The sequence below is a fragment of the Ambystoma mexicanum genome, chromosome 6q (assembly GCF_040938575.1).
Source record: "Ambystoma mexicanum isolate Mex_15411 chromosome 6q, UKY_AmexF1_1, whole genome shotgun sequence".
Taxonomy (NCBI): domain Eukaryota; kingdom Metazoa; phylum Chordata; class Amphibia; order Caudata; family Ambystomatidae; genus Ambystoma; species Ambystoma mexicanum.
The window spans coordinates 1513711557-1513723038 of record NC_090937.1 but is presented as its reverse complement, the minus strand read 5'-3'; the positions used below and the strand labels follow the sequence as shown (position 1 = coordinate 1513723038).

Sequence of the window (11482 nt, the reverse complement as noted above, 5' to 3'; positions counted from 1 at the left end):
TCTTTGGTGTCACCCTCCCTTGCCATCACCAACCTCTGCTGGCCTTATGGTGAACAGCTCTCCTCCTACCAACGCTGTGACAGCTTCTTTGCACTCTCGCTCTCTAGCCCAGTCCCCCAGCCGTCTACCCTTTCTCTCCCTGGCCGCCTCGCCTATCTCCCTGTCTGTTATTCGCTTCCTCTGTGCCCTTCCAGCTTGGTAAAGCCGTTTCCATGCCCACCGGCCCGCGCATGCTCACCTACTCTCTTAGTACTTGCGAGAAAAAAAAGCCGGCCCATTAATAACGCATCCCCTAACCCGGCGCTCATTGACAAGAATTGTCCCCCTTTTATCGTCTCCCTCTACTGACACACGGCGCCCGGCAGCTGCTCCCTGCGCGACACCCACCCAACCACAAATACACAATACATCACACATTGTCCGCGCCGAGCTGTGCGCATGCGCGGCGCTGCCTCGCCCCCTGTCACTCCATTGTATCACTGGTCCTCGCTCACTATTTGGCAGAGGAGCTGGGTCAGCTCCCGTATCCTGGAGGGGAGGCCAGTGCCAGCCGTGGAAAGCGCGAGGACCCGGGGATTACAGGAGGGCTCAAGCAGAGGCGAGCGAGGGACGACCTATAGGAGGGTTTCAAGGATCAGCTGTGCACGGGTATCAGCAGGACCAGGGAGCATAAGGAAACCACGGGAATTTTGGCATCAGACGAGCATCTTTGGAAGTGAGAAGGGGAGTCTGAGATTGGAGACGGTGTCTGTAGGAGTATTCTGCACCTGGGGGAGTCCGATAGACGGAGACACACTTCAGGCGGAGGAAAGTGCTGTAAGGCAGAGGTGAGTGCATCCCATCCATCCGCTACAGTGCACACGCGCTCTTGCAGGAGTGAATGTCTCAGCGTGCCTCACCTTTGAACATAAAGGGGCAGTGTCACGCCACACCCAGCCAGGCGTGGGTTTGCATCGGAGCACATCTCTCCCGAGTGTTCCTGAGTGTAGCCTGGAAACCCTCCACATTAGTGATGGGACTAGGGCATGGCTTTGTTGCTCCTCTGAGCAATGTGCGTGAGCAGGCACCTGCTTCTAGCAGAAAACTCCCGGTTCTCTTCACACTGACAGGCTGCTCTGGGAGAGCTCAGCTCCGCGCTGGCTACCTTGCAGTGACCCGACCGGGGAATCGGCGCTATTCGTCCTCTAGGCCTCTCCGGCAGTGGGCGAATGATTCAAAGATGCCGGGTGTGAAGCCCAGGCTGCCGCTTATCTGACATCCGAGGGGTGGAGGGAAACAAAGGGCTGCCAAGCGTTGTTTGCACTCTGCTCCCTACCCCCAAATGGCAGCTCTCGGCTTGCAAGCGGCGTGCTCTCTATAGGTCCCTGCTCTGTGCCGTTATACTGTTAGTACTCCCTGCTGTTTCCTGTGCTGATGCTCGTGCTCCCTGCTCCAGAGCATCCACTGTCCCGACGCTTACTCCTCGTGTCTGCTCTCTCTTTCTATACTCTCTGCTGCCTGCCCTCTGCTGTCTGAGGTGCTTGTCCATTCCACACAGCCCCCTGCACTCTGCACTCTGTTACCTGCTCACCTGACGCCTGGCACTTGCTCTCCTGCCATCTGATGTCTTTCTCCTCGCTGTCTGCTCTCCTCGTCTGCCTCCTCCTGTTTTCATCTTTATAGAAGGTTGCTCCCTGTTTCCCTTTCACTTTAATTAATCACGCTGTTTGCTTTCCCTGGTACTTGCCGCACCCTTCTCTTGATACCCAGCTGCCTTCTCTCTATGCTGAACCGCGGTCTGCTGTACTGAGTGCTGGGTACCCTACATGGGGCACAAAGAAGAGGGGTTTCCTTTATTAAGGATCGCATTTTCATGCGCTGGGACATGCACACCGTTCACTCCGTTTAAAGATGGACAGAGGAAACCGGCCGCTTTATTAGCAGATTGTAATGAGTTCATGGGACAGTCGCTTGTCTACCGTCTCTTCTATAATAGTGGTCCGTCCTTTGCTGACGCTCGCAGTATCATTCAAGTACAGACAACTTGTGTCCTCCTTCCTTGCTTCCTCTTTCTCTTCTTTGTCTTCCTGCTCTTCTTTACTCCCCTCTCTTCGAATCCATCCCCATCTCTATTCTTATTCAACCTCTCTTCGCTTCCCTCTCCCATTTCCTTTCCATCTTCTGTTCCCAATCTTCCAGCCCTTCCCGACCTCTCTACTCTCACCACCCTCTTCCCTTCTCTTTCTTCTACCACTTGTGTCCCCCGTCCTTCCCTCTCTTCACCTCCCTCTAGTTTCTTTCCTATTTTGCTTCCCTTCATCCCTCTCTTCACCTCCCCCTCTTTCCTTACATTTCTTGCTTCCCTCACTTCCCTCTCTTCACCTCCCTCTTTTTTAATTGCCGTTCTTGTTCTCTTCCTTACCTCTCTTCTCTCCTACTCCCTCTATTCCCATACCTTTCTTGCATCGCTGCATTTCCTCTCTTCTCTTCACCTCCCTCTATTTCTTTACCTTTTTTGCTTTCCCTCCTTCCCTCTCTTCTATTCACCCCCTCTCTCCTCTCTTCCCTCTATGCTTTCCCCTACATTCCTTCTTCGCCACCTCTTACATTCCTTTCATCTCTACCCTCTTTGCCCATTATACTGGATATTGAGGGACATGGGTTGAGTCTAAAAAAGAAAAGTGGGGCGACTCCTTACCAAACCAATTGAATGTGGTGTCAGCAGAAATTAGCATATCAAGGAGCCCTCTGAAAAAGATGGGGGTACTTCTGAAAAAAGGTGGGGACTCCGTCCACCCTCGTGTACCCTCGACTTGAGCCCTGTTGAGGATACGTTCTTCTCTATCATAGATTATAGCTCTCCTCTCCTGTAGGATATTGAGGCTACGTTCTTCTCTGTCATAGACTATAGTTCTCCTCCCCTGTAGGATATTGAAGATATGTTCTTCTCTGCCATAAATGTTAGCTCTCCTCCCCTGTAGGATATGGAGGATCCGTTCTTCTCTGCCATAGAATTTAACTCTCCCACCCTGTAGGATATTGCGGATACATTCTTCGCTGTCATAGATTTGAGCTCTCCTCCCCTGTAGGATATTGAGGGTACGTTCTCCTCTGTCACAGATTATAGCTCCCCTCCCCTGTAGAACATTGAGGATACGTTCTGCTCTGTCACAGATTATAGCTCCCCCACCCTGTAGTATATTGAGGATACGTTCTGCTCTGTCACAGATTATAGCTCTCCTCCCCTGTAGGATATTGAGTCTACATTCTTCTCTGTCATAGATTATAGTTCTCCTCCCCTGTAGGATATTGAGGATACATTCTCCTCTGTCATAGATTATAGTTCTCCTCCCCTGTAGGACATTGAGGATATGTTCTTCTCTGTCATAGATTATATTTCTCCTACCCTGTAGGATATTGAATATACATTCTCATCTGTCATAGATTATAGTTCTCCTCCCCTGTAGGATATTGAGGATCCATTCTTCACTGCCATAGGTTTGAGCTCCCCTCCCCTGTAGGATATTGATGATACCTTCTGCTATGTCACATATTATAGCTCTCCTCCCCTGTAGGATATATAGGCTACATTCTTCTCTGTCATATATTATAGGTCTCCTCCCCTGAGGGATATTGAGGATACATTCTCCTCTGACATAGATTATCGCTCTCCTCTCTTGTAGGATATTGAGGATACGTTATTCGCTGCCATAGATTTGAGCTCTCCTCCTCTGTAGGATATTGAGTATAGATTCTCCTCTGTCACAGATTATAGCTCTCCTCCCCTGTTATACAGGATATTGGGGATACGTTCTTCGCTGCCATAGATTTGAGTTCTCCTCCCCTGTAGGATATTGAGGATACGTTCTGTTCTGTCACAGATTATAGCTCTCATCCCCTGTAGGATATTGAGGCTACGTTCTTCTCTGTCATAGATTATAGCTCTCCTCCCCTGTAGGATATTGACGATACATGCTGCTCAGTCACAGATTATAGCTCGCCTCCCCTGTTATACAGGATATTGTGAATACGGTCTTTGTCATATTTTCTACGCGTCTCAGACGTGGAGTAATGTTCACATATAGCATACACTTGATTCCATACATTAACAGGAGAAGCCAGTTTTGTTGGCTTCTGTTCTGTCTGCAGAGCGGCACTTGGTTATCCTGACAATGTACCACGCGCTGTCTTTCTTGGCTGTGCCAGCAGCATTGACTGACTTGGCACTCTGCATGTGTTCGAAACTCCCAGACACGAGCTTGCATTGGCCGATTGCAAAGTGGACAGCAGAAGTTACTATGCAATGAGGTCATGTGTGTGTTTCTACAATAGGTGCTGTAAACCTCACCGTGACCTATCTGCCAGACGAAAGGCATCATATATCCATTTCATATGTCCACACAATTAAGTTTCTAGACAGTATTCTCTGGGGTTCATTTCATTAAGGAAAACAGATGCATGAGGTGCTGTTCCAAACATGCACATTAATGAGGACATTATTGTTGGTATGCCTTGTCAAAGACACATGGTAGTGACACTCAAGGTCTCCTACCTCACACAAACCCTCTCTCATACAGCATCGCCTCTGGAACAAGTCGGTAGGTCTTTCTTGAACAGCTAATAAATTCACTATTTCCAGACTAAGCGAGCTGTCTCAAATATTGTTGACGATGAGCGAATGCATTCTTCTTTTAGCTAAATGATTTGCTATTATACATTATACCTAACATGTTGATATATGCATTTAAAAAAAAGAAAAAATGAATTGTTATCTCCTGCGGATTTATTATGTTTTGTAATTGCTTCTTTTTTTTATATATCAATACTTTTTGGTAAAAGTTGCCCTTCATATAATTAATTATTTACGCTATCAATTATGTATAGCTTTTATTATTATTATTATTGTTATTATTATTATTATTATTATTATGCTGCACCATGGGATTAATCCGGGGGCAACTCTTGGCTGTTGGAGGAAGGAAAACAGCCGCCCAGAGTGTTGTACCAAACTTCCTTCATGAAGTAGTCTTTGACCCACAGACCATGTTAGTATCTCTCTCCACCTTATTGTGCAATGCCAGTACCACTGTGCAAGAGAACAAACAATGACTGGTAACTTCCCAGCCACGTCAACCTTTTCCAGACGATGCCAGAATCCAAGGTTTTCCACAGTGAGTAGAGCAAGACATCGATTGTTAACATTATATCCAACGTTCCCAAATAAACTAAATACAGGTGGGAGGTGTGCTTCACTTAATACTACAGCCTCTGCTTCTCTGGTGCCGTTCTCCTTGGCTACCTAATCATAACCACAAGGCTTATTTCCATCTGAACTCAGCACAGCGCTCCATCCTCATGGGTACGCAACACAGCCATGCTGCCAGCACCTCATGGCCAGTTGTCGAAGTGTACGAAAATAAGTAGTGGAACTATGTTCCCTGCTGGCCTACCCCGTTCCCCACAAACCCCATCACTACACCCCCTCCCACACACAATCTAAGGCCCCAAACAAACACACCTGCTGTCTATGGGAATGTTCAGTGCAGTGCACTGAAGTGCAAGCTTCAACTTCTTCCTACACTTTCAATTTAAAACAAAACCATTCCAGAACGGTTTATTTTTAAAATAAAAGTATTGGAACAGTAAAACTTAAAAATAAAAAGTATAGGAGCACTGTTCCCGCCCACTTCGACCTCTGCACATGGCTCTCAGGTAGGCGCTCCCGTGATGTGGGAGCGTTGTGCTCAGAGCCTGCTCCCAACGCTGCATGTCTCTAAGTGCAGCGCTCCCTACCAGCACGGGAGCGCCACATGCAGCCATGGTTGTCAGTGCAGCGCTTCCTCTTTACTGGAGCGCTGCGCTGAAGACCATGCAGTCTGCGCGGCTCTCTAGATAGGCGGGCCACACCTGATAGACGTGCCCCGGGTAAGGGATTGGGGTGGAGGCTCTCCTTCCAGCACTGCCCTCATGCTGCCTAGGTTGTCAAGCACAGAAGAGGCGCGGGGATGTGTACTAAACCACCCCCACTACTTGCCTTACTAGGGTGTGGGGGCGACTTGCTGACCCCATGTTTCCTTCACCAGGCTGCCTCAGGCAGACATGGCATGGCAGCTAATTAACCCTTGCCCCTCCTACTGATCACTTTTGGATGTGGTTGTTTGTACTAGACAGTTCCCAGCAATCACTCCAGGTGGAATTCCTTTTTTTAAAAACACTTATTTATACATTTTTTGGGGACATCCTCGGGCCGTACCGTGTGTTATATAGACCGTGAAGACCTTGTTAAATGCCCTTGCTGCTTTTGGGCCTTTAACTTGCTGGTCAATGCCCATAACTCCCAGTGCGGCCCTCGGGCTAGGTTGATAAAGCTTAAATCAAGCACCTGAACGTTTTCTGATGCCAGGAGATATTAAGAAAAACTCGCCCTCATATGGATTAGTTTTTTTTACTGTGTTTTTCAGTGTGATCACTGAATTAGGAACACCTCTGAAAAGTTGTCTTAATACAGAGATTGTGCCAATATTTAAGATGTGGAAACGAATCGGCCAGAGAAGTATTTCCCAAATGTGCAGCTAATTTTTATAGCAAAAATAATGTTAACCCATTTAGGAAATTGCACGTTAGAAAATAAAATATTCTCATACCTCCAATGCGGGTTTAGAAAAAAATAAAAAGACAATACAACACTGTTTCCTTTTAAAAACTATTATGCATACATATTTCACTCAGAAACATGTATCACTGTAACTGGGGTTCATAGATTTTAGAATGGCCTTTGGTGATGGGAAAAGGGAGAAGCTATGGCACGATTTAGAGCTCCTGAAGGCCTCTAACCCATGACTGACACTTGCAAATTTTCTGTACAAAAATAATCGGCCAGAGGTAAGGTAAGGGCAGCATGGTGAATGCACAGACTATGTTCAAGTTGATAAAGGGTTAAGGCGAGGATGCGTCCTTGCTCCCATCCTGCTTCTTTTATACACTGCATTTTTAGCCACGGCAACACAACATCTTAGTTGTTATGCACCAAACATCAGAAGTAAACATTGAAATGCCTATGTATGCAGATGACGTGGGCTAGCATCCACAGTTGTGATGGGTATGACGACAGCCAAAATCCTTGGAAACTTATTGCGATGACTGGTCATTGGAAGTCAATATGAAAAACACAAGCAATATGATTTGTCATGAATTAAAAATAAATAAAAAAACAGCATTCTTTAGGAATAAGAACGCTGGGGTCTTTTGTCATTTATAAAGACATTTGGAGACAAATCAATTATAGAAGTCAGAGAAGTATATCAAATCGAGACAGCAGCAGCAGCACTATAAAGGGAAGAGTCAGCGGCTCACGTAAATACCCAAGAGCTGGATTTAATAGAAAAGGGTATCCTTAAAAACTTGTTGGATTTAGCCAAAAGTGTGTTGAGTGTGGGTCTAGTGGTTGTGTGTGAGAGAGCGTCATGACCATGTCAGGACAACTCTCTAATAAAGGGGGCTCTGCCGGCACGCAAAAGACAGTGCAGCAGAGCTCCAGGAAACGGCAACTCGTGTCTGTGTGGACCTCTTTGTGGGGAGGTCGCAACCACGTAATCGTGGCTTGTGTGGGTCGGCTTGGCTTGGGTGCCCCCTGGCCGAGGCCAACACTTGCTGGGTGCCCCCAGCAGAAGAGAACTGCTCGGTGATTCGGGCCAATTAGGGTGGTCCCTGGTCCTTGCTCGCGCCGTGCTCTCCGCCGTGCTATCCGTGTCGGGAGTTCCCGACCCCTGTGGAGGCCCGTCCCGGTGACCGGGGACGGGCCCTTAACAAAGTGCACCAACGATTCCACTTTACTTGAAAGTAGGTATTCAACCAGGGCAGTATAATCTATGGTTAAATATGATGCCGTTTTGGCCTCCGATCAACACGGTTGATGAGTTAAAATGCCTTAAATCGTGTACAACAGGTGGAAGGAGCACAATGGAAATGAATCATGCAAGTCAAAACTAACCTATGGAACTGGAAATCGCTATGTATATGGGATCGGATCCATACATAACCTGGAATGCTAAAAGGGGAAATCAAAACTCTTTTTAAAACATGGGTTCTGAGACACTTTATTAACAGTCCTCTGGCAGGCCCACACACATTGATATATATAGAGAATTTAACACTTTGTGTGCTTTATTTAAAGTACATTCTTTGCCCTAGGAAACATGTTCTATAGCCCCAATTCCATTTTTACTTTTTGTCAGTGGTGGAGTGAAAGTGTTATTCGACACACTCTGATGCATGAACACTATGGGGGTCATTACGACCGTGGTGGTAAGGGGTTAACGGCACTGGTAAGGATGCCGGTGCCGTTAACTCCTTACCGCCACATTCCGAGGTCCCTTATTGGGTCCCACTAAGGCCGGCTGGTAAAACCAGCCATCCTTAGCGTGAGCCGCTATGGGACCAGGGAGCTAATAACGGGCCCGTTATTAGCTCCTTCCACATTCCCATTGAGCCCTATGGGGGCTCGAATGGGAATGGAGAATGGGTTTCAGAATGGGGACTTATACCGGGTCCTCCAAGGTTGGAATGACCCGGTAAATCCCCATTCAAGGAACAGGGACCCGGACACGAGTTTGGAGGCAGCCATGGTGCTAATAGTGCCATGGCTACTTCCAAAATCGTAATGACCCCCTATGTCATTTAGCTAGTGAAACATTCAACCATCTGTATTGCACTGCTATTGTTATGCAGCTGTGAGAAAGCAATTCCTTAACCCCTTTATTATCAAAAACCAAACTTCAGGCCCATTGGAATACTAACTTTTTTTCAAAACATCAAAAGACCATGATTTGATAACCACAATGGCAAAGTCTTTGGGCACAGCTTGGACTTTGTGTATGAAGAATAAAACTTTATCTGAATAAGAACATTTGTATTTGCCTATTTCTGATTTTTTTATTTCTATGTAATTTTATAAACTGGTTTGCTCTTAGTATGGATGCATTGCTTTTATGGATTTTATATCCATGCATTCTATATCTCTGTGCTTTATAAAGGTTATTTATTTTGATTGATTAATAGAAATACACTAACTGCTGTGTCACCGTCTTCCTCCCCAAATATATACTGTTCCCTCCCTGCAAAATAAGGTGAGCATAACTCTTCCAGAAGATTCTCTCTGGGTTTCCAGGATCCTCCCACATCTCCTCCCAGGTTTCATTTCTTGAACACTCACTTTGATATACTGGCACTCTCTGGTGTCTCACTCATCTGCCCAAATCTCTGGCGGGGGACGTTGTGCTGTTCACACACTCCAAATCACTGAAAGTATCACACAGCACTGTCTTGGTCCAGGGCCCTCAGGCCAATCTCCTCTTCTGTGATAGACTCTTTCCATGCCTTTTCAACATCCTTTCCTGTCCTGCTATCCCTTCTTACCCCTCTCTGGCTCCTCTGCCACCTCCATCCTCTGCCACCCCTTCAGCAGCCTGTGCTTCTTCTCTGGCCACCCTATTGCCTCCTTCATCCACCACCCCTCTGGCACTCTCTTTTCCATATCTGACTACTCTGCCTTCTCGTCCATCTACTCTGCCCATCGCCAGGCACCTCCAACACTTCCTCCAGGTGCACCTCTGGCCTTTACCCTTACCAGGAGGTCCATCAAATGTGGCAGCCTGCTCCACATTGCTACTCTCAATTCTTGTTCAGCTGTCAAACACTCTTCTGACATCTGCTGTCTCCTCGAAGAGCTTGATTTGGATGTACTTGGTCTCACTGAGACTTGGTTCATGGCAAGCTCTGTCACAAGTTTCGGCACTCTCCTTCCCGATGGCTACAAGATCCTCTCCAAACCCAGAACCAACCGTCCCAGTGGGACTGTAGCCTTGATTTTCCCAGAGTGGATCCCTGCTTCTATCATTCCAATGCAGCAGTACTCTTCCTTTGAATGCCGATCTGCAGTTTCTCTGCAGTAGATAGTGGCCTCTCTCTCACTGTGGCCACTATTTACTGGCTACCTGGCCAGGTCGCCCTCTTCTTTTCTGAGTGTGCGGATCTCTGCTCCTCGCTCCTTGCCTCTACCTCTCAACTTCTCCTCCTCAGAGACTTGAACATCCACCTGGATGCTACCAGCCCTTCTTCAGGACACTTTTGCAATCTCTGCAATTCTCTCTCTATCTCTATTCTTCCCTCTAGCCTTACTCACTCTACAGGGCACATCCTGGATGTTCTCATCCCCTCAGACCTCACCTCCTCTAACCCTCTCACCACTCTTCTCTCTTGGAGTGATCACTTTCTTATTTCTTCCCACATCTCTCTCTTCCCCGCAGGTCAAGCTGACTCCAGCACTGCCACCTCCCTTTTCGGTCATCCGACCCATGAAGTGTGTGTCAATTAGGGCTTTTGCTGCTACTTTCTCACCACCCTCTGCACCTTTGACTGGCTCACACCCTGACACAGCCCAATCTTACTTTCATCTCCATATCTTTAACACTTTGGATGTCCATGCCCCTGTCATGAGGATCCCATTTAAGCCCAAATCCAAATGCAACTCTTGGTACACTTCCGACCTCGCCTCCCTTATATGCAAGAGTATGGCGTTGGAGAGGAAGTGGAGGGCATCGGGTGCACCCCATGGCAAACTGGCCTGCTGCCTGCTCCATATGCAGTACAGTCTCTCCGTCCTCTCTAAGAAGAGAGCCTACATCCAAGCCTGCATCTCTGTGGCACCTAACAACTCGCCGAACATTTCAAAATTTGCAAGGTGCTGGCCAATACTACTGCAGTCTCTACCTCTCCTGCTCCCTCCCAGGCCTTCTGCACAGCCTTGACTTCTCATTTCACTACTAAAATGCAGGACATCCTGTCCACCTTCTCTTCCTCTAGCTCCTCTTCCTCCTTCTCTACCACTCCTGGCCCATCTGAGGCCATCTCTCCTCCTCCTTTCTCCTCTTTTCCCATATTCACCCCTGACAATGTTTCTAGACAAGTCCAATTTATGAATGTCTTATCAAATCAGGTTCTCTCCAGCTCATCCAGAACCATAAAGGACCACATCAACACCCTGCTCCAACCTTGGCCGATTTCTGCAATCACTCCCTTCCCACGGAACTTCCCTTCCCCCTTTAGCACTCTCTTGTGCACCCCCTACTGAAGAAGCCTCGGCTGATCCTTCCTCTTTGGCAAACTATCGCCTGATCTCCATTACTCCTTTCCTGGGAAAACTCTTGGAAAAGCTGCCCATCTCCCAGCTTAATCTACATACTGCATCTGTTGGTTGACTCCATGACCACCAGTCTGGCTTCAGAGCTGCCAGAAGCACGGAAACCGCTCTGCTGAACACCTGTGAAGATCTGCTCTCCAATCTTGACTCTAATATCCCTTCTGTCCTCATTCTCCTCAATCTATCCTCTGCTGTTGGCACCGTCAACCATGCCATCCTTCTCAATCGCCTGCGCGACAACCTTGGTATTACAGATCAGGCTCTGGCCTGGTTGATTTCCATTCTCACTGACCGACCCTCTCAGGC

The 11482-nt window shown here is 47.5% G+C and overlaps 1 protein-coding gene across 2 annotated transcripts in view; it reads left to right on the top strand.

Moving 5' to 3' along the window:
* The first annotated feature begins 240 nt into the window (after nucleotides 1-240).
* Nucleotides 241-11482, top strand: part of LOC138516807 (catenin alpha-2) — a 3575147-nt gene continuing 3563905 nt past the window's right edge. The window contains exon 1 of one of the 2 annotated variants that reach the window (XM_069632215.1): nucleotides 241-827. The gene's annotated coding sequence lies outside the window, so the exon portion shown is untranslated. The remainder of the gene's footprint in view (nucleotides 828-11482) is intronic. The other variant, XM_069632216.1, reaches the window with a different exon arrangement.